The following is a 13,442-nucleotide window of genomic DNA, read 5'->3' as shown; positions in this document are numbered from 1 at the left end:
AACCCCAGTGTGTAAGACCAAGATCATCGGAGCTACTGTGGTTGCGGTATGGGTAGGAGACCCCAAACTAGTCCTGGCCTGCTGCTACCCCCCGCCCACTGGGGCACCTCGCTAGGACTCTGGGGCTCCCTCAGCTGCAGTTGAAGCCCTCAGGCTGAGGTGGTGTTTCAGGCTTTCCTTGTGTTCTCGCTTTGCCTCCATTTGGGCGTGAGGCTGGTCGCTGCTGCCAGAAGGAGTCTGTACCTCCACCTGGGAGCTCTGATGGAGGCTGGTAGGAGGTGGTCTTGGAGTACTTGGGTTCACCAAGTCCTGGGAGTGGTCAAACATGCTTGTTTCTGTGAGCAGGAAGCAAGTTATCCTCCGAAAGCAGAGGAGGTGTTGGCAGCTGACAGAACATGGAAACTTGCTCTTGAGGCTATCGTCTGTACCTCATACCCTCTCAGACTCCTGAGAAGTTCTTTCTGTTCTCTAGCTTTGATTCATTTCTTTGTAATGGATGTAAATCATTTCCTCTGTGTTCACCTGTTTCCTTCTAGCTGTCCAGAAAAATCTGAAGTTGGATTTCCTATCCTTCTCAACATTTCATAGATGGCAGCAGAAGTATTAGGGGGTCTTGAATGAAAGACTCGTTAAGAGTTGTGGCAGATTTCCACCTCTGTTTGAAAAATGCCGCTTTGGTCATCTTGGCAGGAGGCTCAAGGGTGGACATGAGAATTTTAGGGTGAGGGTGATGTCAATCGTGGGGAGTCTGTAATTCCCCAAATCTTATTAACACAGGGGCTGAATACCAGACGTTCCTTTGGGTCTGCGTGCCAATGCTCTCAGCCTTTCCTAGCAGCCTCTCTCCACTGGTCTGGAACCTTTTAGGGCATTCCAAGCCCCCGCACCTCCCCCCACCCCAGGGCTGGCCTGCAGTCAAGCATCTTCACACTCTGTTGCTTCCATCTGGAACTCCCTTCCTCGATTCCCGATGCTGGCTGCCTCCGGGCCTGCTTGCTATTCCGGTGCCCAGAATCCCATAGAGCTCTGCCAGCAGAAGCCACGGGGAGCTGCAGCAGCTGATAAGGGTGGGCTTCCCTGGGGGCAGGATGCAAGGGCCAGAGGATCCGTGCAAGCGAGCTCTGACCATTTATCAAAGGGTACCTCACAGAAAGAGAAAAGACGAGCTACAGCTGAGAGGAGGAAGTTGGAATGCACATAATCAAAGAAGGAGAGTATCAACAGCCCATAAAAATCAGCTCCAGGTCACCTTGGGATTCTAAGATACAGGATGAGATGGTTAGATAGCGTCACTGACTCAGTGGACATGAATCTGAGCAAACTCCGGGAGACAGTGAAGGACAGGGAAGCCTGGCGTACTGCAGTCCATGGGGTCGTAGAGAGTTGGACATGACTGAGTTATTGAATAACAACATCACCTTAGGATTCTAATATCCTCTATGGCATTGACTGTCCCTGAGTCATGAGATTTTTGCCTGACATGCAATCACATCCTTTCCAGAAACTCTGATTTTTCTTCTGCCAGAAGGTGAGGGAGTCTGAACATGACTAGGGGGACCAATAGCTGCATAGGTCAGGGATCCAACCAAGATTTAGATGTGTGCTGAGCGCATCTCTGTCTTCCTCTGGACAGCCTGTATATCTTTCTGCCTCCAGGCAGACCTGGTGATGAATTCAGTTGAGGTTTTAGAAAACATGATGCTGTTACTCAGCCATTAAAAAGAATGAAATAATGCCATTTGCAGCAACATGGGTGGGCCTAGAAATTGTCATACTGAGTGAAGTATGTCAGACAGAGAAGCAGAAATATTCGTATGACAGCCCTTACTTGTAGATTCTAAAAAGAAATGATACAAATGGACTTACAAAACAGAAAGAGACTCAGAGACTTAGAGAATGAACTTATGGTTGCCGGTGGGAGAGGGAGGAGGGAAAGATAGGGGGAAGGGACAGTTTGGGAGTTTGGGATGGACATGTACACACTGCTGTATTTAAAGTGGATAACTAAAGAGGACCTGCTGTATAGCACAGGGAACTCTGCCCAGTGTTACGTGGCAGCCTGGATGGGAGGGAAGTTTGGGGGAGAATGGATACCATGTGTGACTGAGGCCCTTCACTGTTCACCTGAAACTATCACAACATTGTTAATCAGCTAAACCCCAATACAAAATAAAAAGTAAAAAAAAAAAAAGAAAACATGCTGGAAGGAAGTGAGAGAAGAGGCAGCAAGTGGAACCTGGCCCCAGAGACATCCACATGAGGGCTCTTACATCAGCTTGTCCAACGTCGACGGCAGGGCTTTCTCCTTCTGGCCACTCCTCCTTAACTTCTCAGTTTCAGTGTGGTTAGCATACTCTCCCTGCTGCCCTGACTGACTCCAGGAGTCCTCCCTGCTCCTCTGCCCCTGTGCCCTGGCCGTCTCTGCCGTGGTGAACCTCCCATCCCCTCCCTGGTGAATGACTCTCCTCCTGCAGGCCCCTTGTCTGGGGATACAGGAGGCCTTTAACCTCCCCTTCCATCAAGCTGATTTCATGATAGCAGAACCTGCAATTACCCCCGTTTCCTATGATGTCATGCCCACCTGCCTCTGCCTGGCTTCCCACCATCTCCGCTTCCTACCCCTGCCCTTCTGCTGCCTGATCATTTTTTGTGGCTCCCTTCCATGGCTTCTCTCCTCTGCTCAGTCTTGTCTTCTCCTCTCCCTCAAACATATTAGTCTGATTCTTCCCTTTGTACCCGGGTCTGAAGTGCCAGGCTTAGTTCTGCTCCAAACTACCAATTCTTTTCTTTAAAAAAAAAAAAGATTCTTTATTTGCCTGCACTAGGTCTTAGTTGCTGCCTGTGGATCTTTGTTGTGGCATGCAACTCTTAATTGCCGCATGTGGGATCAAGTTCATTGACCAGGGATCAAACCCTGGCTTCCTGCATTGGGATCTGAGTCTTATCCCCTGGACCATCAGGGAAGTCCCTCAAACTGACAGTTTTTCAAGGCCCCTCTTTTCTGTGAAGCATTCTCTATCAAGTCACCCTCTTTATGCCCTTACTTTGTGTTGATTATTTCCAACTTTGCACCAAATTGGCCTTCTGTTTTATATTACTGCTGCTGCTGCTGCTAAGTCGCTTCAGTTGTGTCCGACTCTGTGCAATCCCATAGACAGCAGCCCACCAGGCTCCCCCGTCCCTGGGATTCTCCAGGCAAGAACACTGGAGTGGGTTGCCATTTCCTTCTCCAATGCATGAAAGTGAAAAGTGAAAGTGAAGTCGCTCAGTCGTATCCAACTTTTCTCGACCCCACGGACTGAAGCCAACCAGGCTCCTCTGTCCATGGGATTTTCCAGGCAAGAGCACTGGAGTGGGCTGCCATTGCCTTCTCCGATTTTATATTACTAAGCGTTGTCTTTTCCACAACGTTGTAATCGTCTTGATGGTAAGGGTGTGGTAATACCTGTTTGAATCATCTCTCTGCTCCCAAGGCAAGGATGTGGGAATGAGGAAAATTAACATGTGTCCAGGGCTTTTAGACATTATCTCATCATGTCTTTTCAACCCTAAGAATTGGATATTTTTTGTCTCTTATTTTATAGATGAGGAAACTGAAGCTCAGAGAAGTATTTTTACACTTAGAGATGGTAAGTGGCTGTGTCAGGATTTAAAACCAGGGTTGTCTGATAACAAAGCATCTTCCATGACTCAATGTCTCAGTTCTAAGGTGGGGCATAGAGCACTCATAAATGTATGGAATCAGAAAAACCATTCGACACATGAAGCTGATGTGTGTTTAGAATCATTGATAGCACTGAAACCATACATGTGTTTCTTTTAACCCCACCCTGAAAACTTAAATCCCAGATTGATGTATTCCAATGCTAATTTTTTTCAAAGACGGTAGGAGCAAGTTTTATGATTGACGTCTTTTTTAAAATGTCCTAATGATTTTTTTTCAGAAGCATTTGTTGTTCAGTCACTCAGTCAAGTCCGACTCTTTGCAATCCCATGGACTGCAGCACACCAGGCTTCCCTTTCCTTCACAGCCTCTGCCGCCCTTTTCTCCTTTTGCCTTCAATCGTTCCCAGCATCAGGATCTTTTCCAGTGAGTTGGCTTTTTGCATCAGGTGGCCAAAGTATTGGAGCTCCAATTTCAGTATCAGTCCTTCCAATGAATGGTCAGGGTTGGTTTCCTTTAGAATTGACTGGTTTGATCTCCTTGCTGTCCAAGGGACTCTCAAGAGTCTTCTCCAACACCACAGTTTAAAAGCATCAATTCTTCAGTGCTCAGCTTTCTTTATGGTCCAACTCTCACATCCATACATGACTACTGGAAAAATCATAGCTTTCACTTTGTTGGCAAAGTGATGTCTTTGCTTTTTAATACACTGTCCAGGTTTGTCATAGCTTTCCTTCCAAGCAGCAAGCGTCTTTTAATTTCATGGCTGCAGTCACCATCCACAGTGATTTTGGAGCCCAAGAAAATAAAATCTGTCACTGCTTCCACTTTTTCCCCTTCTATTTGCCATGAAGTGATGGGGCTGGATGCTATGATCTTAGTTTTCAGAAGAAGCATGATTCTTCTAAAATTTTACTTAGAAATGGTCCAAGGATGTCTGATGTCATGTCTGAACTGAATAACCAGGGAGGAGGCTGTGATAGCTAGAAGTGTGTCTCTCAAGTCTGGTGCCACCACGGAAAGTGTTCCTGCCCTTGCATCCAATAAGATGGTAATCAAAGGAATAGCAAATTCTTGAGATAAAACTCAATATATATAGTGTAAATACATATACTCTATCCAGGTTCCCAGATGTTAGAAATTCCCTCATGATCCCCTAAGAAGAGTATTTCATTGTATTAGATTGTGAAGATGTGTGAGATAGAGAAAAAGAGAGAAAGAGAGAGACAGAGAGAGAGCACTCAAGCATAGATGCGGAAGATATGTAAAGGAAAAAGGAAACGAAGAACAAGAGGAAGAGAAGAAGGCTGAAAAGCTCAGTAGAAGGTTTTCTCTACTAAATGGATGGAAAATGCATTTTGAATCTTCCGAACTGGAAGGGAAAGCAAATTTTGTCTTAAGTGGCAACGCTTCCCAAACCTTTTCTCATGTCCCGACAGGGTGAGGACACAGTCTGGTGCTTGGGGATTTAGGCTGAATTGTTCTGGTCTATCAGCCTTGGCTACATCACGGCACAGAAAGTACAGTTACCACTTTTACCAAAGATGCCACTGTGACTGGAGAAGCCTCACTCCTGGTGTGCCCAGTGGGGGTAGTGAGCTGGGAGCTGGCAAGCAGTTTGCCTTGGCTTTGCAGATCTCTCCTCGGCTCCTGGCTTTGCTGCTGTTGTTGTTAGTCATTCAGTTGTGTCCGACTCTTGGCGACCCCATGGACTGTAGCCCACCAGGCTCCTCTGTCCATGGGATTCTCTGGGCAAGAATACTGGAGTGGGTTTCCATCCTCTTCTCCAGGGGATCTTCCTGACCCAGGGATCGAACCCAGGTCTCCTGCATGACAGGCGATTCTTTGCCATCTGAGCCATGAGGGAAGCCCCTGGCCCCTCTAAAGGAGATGTTTAGATGTCCTCTTGGGGGTTTCTGAATGTGCCCACCTGGGGCAGTTTTGAGAGTTGAGCAAGACGGGTGCCTGCCAGACAGTCAGCCCTAAACAAGTGCCAGTTACCTCTTCACCAGCATAGAGAGAGCAGTAGGAGCCCTTGTTATTTTTCTCTTTATTCCCCAAAGATTTTCTTTTTAAAGATGTTGTTGTTGTTGTGGACCATTTTTAAAGTCTTTATTGAATTTGTTACAATATTGCTTCTGTTTTGGTTTTTTGGCCTCAAGGCATGTAGCATCTTAGCTCCCTGATCAGGGATCACATCCACACCTCCTGCCTTGGAAGGCGAAATCTTAACCACTGGACCACCAGGGAAGTCCTGCCCTTGTTACTTCTGCAGGTTCATTTCCTACTTCTCTTCCCTTTATTCACCTGTGCCAGCCTCGAATACCAACCCCTACACGCCCCCCCACCCCACCATGGGGCGTCGATGCCTGCCGTCCCCTCAGCTCAGGTCTTGCTGTCACCATGTCTCCTCATGGCTGCAGGACTTCATTCAGGTCCCAGCTCCCAGACCAGGTATCTAGAGCAGCGCCCCCAGCAACCTTTGTCTCCTCCATATTGCCGTTTTGATAGCACTCTCGACCTCTGACTCTCTCCTGTCTCCTCTCGGAGGTACCAGCTTCACAAAGGCAGGGATTCTGTTTGCCTGGTTTTTTCGTTTCATTCCCAGCGACTGTAACAGTCCTCAGCACATGATCGATATTCAATAAATATTTGTTAAATGGTTTATTAAACCAAAAATATTGGGAAGGTGGATTCTGCCTGGGGAAGGATGAGGGGCACAGGGCCTTCCTGCCTACAGCGGCATGCCTGGGCAAGTCAGTCCCCAGCAGAGCTTTAGCCTTCACTTGTCCCTTCCTCTGGGCGTCCTGAGGCAGGTTACGACTTGTACAGCCTGTGGGGTGACCGGGTGGGTGTGTGATATGGCTGGAGGAGAACTCTAACACTCCTGTATTTCGTGCCCAGATGCCCAGATTCATGTGCCAGTCTTCCCACCAGTGTGCCAGCCACAATATTCAAGTGAGGTAGCAACATTCCCACTGAGGCTGTGCTTCTTACCCGGAGCACGGGGCTTGGGGGTGTGTGTGTGTGTGTGGTGTGGAGGGGGACTTGAGGACTCTGCTATAAATGTATCATCCTTTTTACCTAATTTCCTGGAAGCATGGTTGTTACTGGGTATCGGCCTTGGCTACATGGTGCCGTAGAAAGTACGTTTCCCACCTTGAAGATAGCGCTGTGACTATAAAGAAGTCTCACTCTTGGTGGATTGGGTGGGAGTGGTGAGCTCAGGATGGGAAGCAGATGCCCTTGGCTTTGCAGCTCTTTCCTCGGCGCCTGGCCTCTTTAGAGGAGATGTTTAGATGCCCTACTAGGGGTTGCTGGGTGGAGGTGCTGAATTGGAAATATCTTCTCAACAAAAATGAGCCCCTTGGCGTGTGAGTGCCTCGCTTACAGTAGAAACTCCATAGTAGAGGATGAAAATGCCATAAGAGGTGAGCTGGTGGAGAGGGCGCTGTGCTCGGGGTCTTGAGAACTGGGTTCTAGTCCTGCTTTTCCAGGCACTCTCTGCCCTTCTCTAGGCCTCAGCGTCCTCTGAGAATGAGGGGCCAGACTCCATGGGTGAGGTCCCTTCTCAGAGGCTTATGGGAATTAAAGTCTCACGAGAGGAGCAGTCCCCTAGGGCTGCACACTGATTGGACGAAGCACAACCAGATCCTTCCTGCCTCTTGCCAAGCCTCCTCCTCCTGCCCACGGAGAGAAAGTGGCCTCTTCTTCTCCTGCCAGGGACACCTGAGTGGTCCCTGACATTCTCTGGCTCCCAGAGCTGGGTCTGAGGAGTCACAGCCCTGGGGACCATCATGAGGTTGTCCAAAGTCGTTAGGGTGCGTGGGAAAGTAGAAGGAGACAAGAGACTGAAGCGGTCTGTGTGGTGGGGGCTGGGAAGTAGACCAGAAAGAGAAACTGCACTTTCTTTTTCCAGGCCAAAGCAGACTGCTTCTTTATGGATATGATGCAACATTGCTCACCCTACAGATTTTTATCGCATCCACCCTTATGAGTGCCCTGATGTTATAATATAAACAGCTTGGTCTGGATGAAGCCCATGAAAACTAATCTTGCCTGCTCTCCTCAGTAGCAGTTTTAAAACACGGTCCCCAGAATCATCGACCCTCCTCTTCCTGAGAAGCAGGATCTGTCTCCCTTCCCCTTGAATCTGGCCTTGTGACTATTTGGCAAATGAATACAGTAGACGAGGCGCTGTGCCCATATCTGGGTCCAGGTCTTCAGAAACTGGCAGCTGCCACTTCCTGTCTCCTGGGACGCTGGTTCTTGGAAGCCAGCCACTGTGCCAATGGGAAGCCAAAGCAGTCTGTGAAGAGGAGAGACCCACGTGGGAGGAACCGATGCTCTGAGCCCGTGGCCCAGGCTGAACACCCAGTGCCAAGGTGCCCGCCCCATGAGCGAGCTGTCCTGGAGCCCCCAGTCCAGCCAGTCCAGCCAACAGTGCGGAGCAGGGGTCAGCTGCCCTCATCGAGCCTCGCCCAAATCGAGGGTACCTGAGCACGATAAAGCTTGTTGCTCTTATAGCCACTAAGTCGTGGGGTGGTTTGTTGTCGCGAAATAGAACACTAGTGTTCCTGGTGCTGGGGAGCAAGCCCCTCAAATCCTTCTAGACAATCAACCTTCTTGCTTCTACTTTTTCAAAAAAAACAGCTGCCACCCAAGCATCCTGTCGACTCCCCTTTCTTTGGAAAAAACTCAGCTCATCTTTCTGAATGAAGATGGTGATTTGCAGGAATTTTATTCCCAGAAGCCCACTCTCCCACCCTTCTCATTCCATTCCTCCCTCACGAGCCCCACGTCCCACCTCCTCTTATTTTTTCTCTTCCATCCTTCCAGCAGATGCCTTATCCTCAGCCTAGGGTTCCTGCAATAACCCCAAGAGATTAAGGTGGGAATCTCCTCGGTGGTTCTCTGTGTTTGCGTATGTGTGTGTGCACGCATGTGCGTGCACACGTATGTATTGGAAAAACTCCTTGGAGAAGGAAATGGCAACCCACTCTAGTATTCTTGCCTGAAGAATCCCATGGACAGAGGAGCCTGGCAGGTTACATCCATGGGGTCACAGAGTCAGACATGACTGAGCACACACACACGTGTAGGCAGGAGTTGGTGCACGTTTGTATGTGTGTAGGTGTGTATGGAGTATGGTGTTACAAACATCGGAGGTAAGTAGCAGGTAGTAAAGGAGCTGATCATTTTGATCACTGATGGTTTTGGTGGGTCTGTTAGAAGCCACCCATTCTTTTAAGACGATACTTAAAAGTGCAAATCAACCCTTTGTGGTGATTCTATTCGGCATTTTTCAAATTTTCTATTAACCCAATGACATGGATTACGTGTATAATGAAGGAAATAAAACTCACTTTTAATTTCAACACTCAAAATTGACCAGAATTTATATTCTGGTGAATTTCCTTCCAGCCTTTTGTCTACTCAATATCTATTGAATATTTGATATCATGCCATGAATACAGTTTGTGTTCTGACTTTTCACTGTACTTTCTATTTTAAGAGTCTCTCTCTCTCTCACTAAATATTTTCCCAAACCTGTTTTGTTTTTGCTCCAGTGTATTTTTTTTTCCTTTTTAAAAAATTGAGGTATAGTGTGTGTGTGTGTGTGTGTGTGTGTGTGTGTGTGTGTGTGCTCAGTCCTGTCCATGGGATTTCCCAGGCAAGAATACTTAAGTGAGTTGCCATTTCCTCTTGCAAGGGATCTTCCTGGCCCAGGGATCAAACCCATGTCTCCTGCATCTTCTGCATTGCAGGCAGATTCTTTGCCTGTTGAGCCACCTGGGAAGCCTGAGGTACAGTGGATTCTACTACTGAAGGCTGCACGCTCTGGAACCCATATTCCACATCAAGAGAGGCCACTGCAATGAGAAAGAAGCCTGCACACCACAATCAGAGATTAACCCCTGCTTGCTGCAATTAGAGAAAAGCCCGTGCAGCAACAAAGACCCAGCACAACAACAAAAAAGGGAGCTGGGCTCTGGGAGGTTAGATAACCTATGGGAATCAGACAGCTGGTAAGGGGACAGCCTGGATATGAGCCCAGGGCTGTCCAGCTCCAGAGCCAGGCACCTGAACTGCCCACCTAGCCCATCATAGTAAGATAGGGAGAAGCCATGGCTTTGGCCCTCCCCTCCTCTCCCTTCTTCCCTGTTCCAATTCACTCTTTCTCCCTCTGAATAGAAGGGACTGAGATGAAGCCTTAAGGAATCCTTTCCAACTGTCACAAGATATAGGACAGCATCGCCCAGAAGTTACTGAACCTCTTTCCCTGCAAAATCTCTGCATCCCAGTGAAAGCCTCCTACCCACAGCCCTGCCTGGACAGCCTCTGGAGGACACTGCCAGGCAGGAATTTCAGGAGTTGCTGGGGAGCCCTCTGTGGCTCTTTTGACCTGCATTCTTCCAGCACATGTTGTCTAGGAGCAAAGAGGGGGGGGAGGGCACTGCTGGCAGGGAAGCCATGGGGAGTCGGGCAGATCAAGGAGTATTAATAATGTGGCCACCGGCTGCTAGGCCTGCCCACAGGGTCTGTCGCAGGGGAGGGGCCCAGAGGGTAGCTGAAGGTAGAGGGGTGTGCGGGGCGCCTGAACCCTGTGTATAAACCCTGGCATGCACAGAAGGATTGCCCCTTCAATCAGAGCTTTTGTCCAAACCCTTACTCTCCCCGCCAGTAAACTGCATCTCTTACCCCTTCAGATTTCCTTTGCAAGATTTGTCCTCCAGGGAGCCACCCCAGATGGACCCCATGTGGCTCTGTTTAGATGCCTCATTCCATTTGGGTAATTTCATCTGGAGAAGGACATTCAAACTATTTAAAAACAGTAAGGATGAGTTCAGGCAGTAAAGAATCTGCCTCCTATGCAAGACTGCCTACAATGCAGGAGACCCGAGTTCAGTCCCTGGGTATGGAAGATCCTCTGGAGAAGGAAATGGCTACCCACTCCAGCATTCTTGCCTGGAAAAGTCCATGGACAGAGGAGCCTGGCGGGCTACAGTCCACGGGGTCGCAAGAGTCGGACACAACTTTGTGACTAAACCACCACCAAGAATGAGTTTAGTCCTAGACCAGTTTAGTGACTGGTCCTGTGACCAGTTTAGTCACAGATGGCCAGCTCCAAAGGCAGGAGTCCACTCTCTGAGGACCTCTGGTGGGGCAAACATAAAGTCTTTTGTTACTGGACCTGAGGGAGGTATGAAGTTGCTGGGAGAGACAGTACTGCGGCCTGAGACACTAGTGGGGCTCAGGGCATTGGCTGTTTACCACGTGGTACATGACGTTTTTTATATTTTGAGAACTGGTATGGCTGTGCCTGTGTGTACAGGTATGGCTTAGATGGGAGACAATGAAACCCTGCCCATGGTTCCTTAGGGTCATTGCAAATGAGTTTTTCCTGACCCCTCTTCCCCTTAGGTTCCTCCTCCTGTGCATCCCAGAGCCCAACAATGGTTTCTGGAGTTATGTTCCTGCAGTTGCAATATTCTAGCTCATCAGAGATGAGCATAAAATGGACCAAAGCTCCACAAGTGAAGATTCCTCCGCCTCGATTTCTTCCATGGTGTCTGCACTCGCAGGTGCCTCCCTAATGGCAAGCACCCAACCAAGGTGCTTGGGAAAACATTTGGTTTGGGGTGGGTTAAATAAGTTTCAAATTCCCATCTGGGGCTCTAAGTCAAGACCCACAATCCTCAAGGACAATGTGACCAACCAGCTGGCTCTCTCCCACAGCAGATTCAGCTGGTCCTCTCTAGGTGGCAGGAACTGACCTGAAATTCCAGAAGCCAGGCTTTCGGTCCTGGCTCCAGCATCACCAGCTCCACGGCCCCTGAGTGCGAATTTCCTGTCTCTGGGCTTTGTTTCCCTCCTCCTCAAAACAGATCTGGAAAAGCTGATCTCCAAGCCTGTACAATCCACAAGAATATGACTCCATGTTTCTCTTTCATTTGCTGCAGCGATGGAGCATCCATTATGGTTAAGGAAGTAGGCTGGGGAAGCAGATGGTCTGGGTTCAATGCTGGTTCAGTCGCTTTTATACCATCAGTCAGGTCAGTTCAGTCGCTCAGTCGTGTCCGACTCTTTGCAACCCCATGAATCGAAGCACGCCAGGCCTCCCTGTCCATCACCAACTCCTGGAGTTCACTCAAACTCATGTTCATCAAGTCGGTGATGCCATCCAGCCATCTCATCCTCTGTCGTCCCCTTCTCCTCCTGCCCCCAATCCCTCCCAGCATCAGAGTCTTTTCCAATGAGTCAACTCTTCGCATGAGGTGGCCAAAGTACTGGAGTTTCAGCTTTAGCATCATTCCTTCCAAAGAAATCCCAGGGCTGATCTCCTTCAGAATGGACTGGTTGGATCTCCTTGCAGTCCAAGGGACTCTCAAGAGTCTTCTCCAACACCACAGTCCAAAAGCATCAATTCTTTGGTGCTCAGCCTTCTTCACAGTCCAACTCTCACATCCATACATGACCACAGGAAAAACCATAGCCTTGACTAGACGGACCTTTGTTGGCAAAGTAATGTCTCTGCTTTTGAGTATGCTATCTAGGTTGCCATAAGCCTTGGTAAAATAAGAGGGTACTTGGGTGGGTGAAATAACACCATACAGTTTTTAGAATACTTGGTTTTAGTAAACTCTCAATAAACATTGTCCACTTTTGCTGCCTCTGGTTAAATGTAGGTTTCATCACGGCTGGGTCTCACCTCTCCCTTATTAACTGATACCCAAACTGCCATATTCTAAGCCACAATTGATTAACCCTGTGAGCAGTTTACTACCAGGATGTCTGTCCTATATCGAAGGAGCAGAACTAACACGTACTGAGGTTTTACTCTGGGTCAGACCCTGTACCAGACACTTAATAAAATAAACACTTTCCCATTTTGTCTTCTCAACAGTGGCAAGAGCTAAGGATTATTTCCCCCCGTCCCATTTTATTTTAAGGAAATGGAGGCTCAAAAAGATGAAAGCCACAGCACTAATAGCAATTATAGATTCAGACCCAGTTCGTGGGGGGCTCCAAGGCCATGTCAGGGGAAACAGTTCCGCATCAGCCCAAGCTCTTCTGAGGCAGAAAGCTAAACACCTGCCTATAGAGAAGAAAGCTGTCTTGTTAGGGGTTGGGGGTGGGAGGTGAGCATTTCCCCTAAAGCCAACTCTCTCCCCGTGAGCCAGGCTGAAAGATCAAAACTGCCAAGGAAGATGAAAGAATCTAGTTGAAGTCCTCCACCCTGAGAAGAGGAAGAAAGAGAGAGAGAAAGGAAAGAAAGAAAAGAACAGAGGGAGGTGGGAGGGAACAATCAGAACAATCCTCGACAAATATTTTCTGTTAATAAATTCCATTTTGCTTCTAAAATGTTTGCCAACTATCTAAGCAGGAAAAATTTTTCACATACCAGGGCAAACCGTCGCCGAAATGCCTCTCCAGTTGGCTTGCCCGCAGCCCCTGTTTCCATAACCTCCCAGGAGGCAGCCTCTCACGGACCCCATGAAGATTTGGGTGTTTGCTCTTCCCAGCTTGGAGAGATGGTACTGGGGAGGCCAGCAGGTCTTCATGTGTCCCCAGCTCTCCTCTCCTCTCCCTTTCTTCCCTCTTTTCCTCTGTCTTCTGCCCTCTTTTTTCATCTTCTCCCATCTCCTCCCTTCCCTTCCTCTCTCTCACTCTCTGAACCACAGCGTGGAAAGCTTCTGCCTCACCGCTCTCCTGCTTCCCTTCCAGGCTCATCCACCTTCTCCAGTCACAACCATCTCTCTCCTGCCCCCTCTTC

At 48.5% G+C, this 13,442-nt stretch overlaps 1 long non-coding RNA gene across 1 annotated transcript in view; it reads right to left on the bottom strand.

The window, feature by feature from the left end:
* LOC147377874 (uncharacterized) overlaps window positions 1-13,442 on the bottom strand; it is a 23,309-nt gene extending 9,867 nt beyond the window's left edge. Inside the window, exon 1 of the long non-coding RNA XR_015142251.1 lies at window positions 13,071-13,442. This is a non-coding gene — a long non-coding RNA (uncharacterized LOC147377874). The remainder of the gene's footprint in view (window positions 1-13,070) is intronic.

The sequence above is a fragment of the Bos grunniens genome, chromosome 2 (genome assembly GCF_055505025.1).
Source record: "Bos grunniens cultivar Pamir isolate PY7600 chromosome 2, Bosgru_T2T1.0, whole genome shotgun sequence".
NCBI lineage: Eukaryota > Metazoa > Chordata > Mammalia > Artiodactyla > Bovidae > Bos > Bos grunniens.
This window is presented reverse-complemented; position numbering and strand designations above follow the sequence as displayed.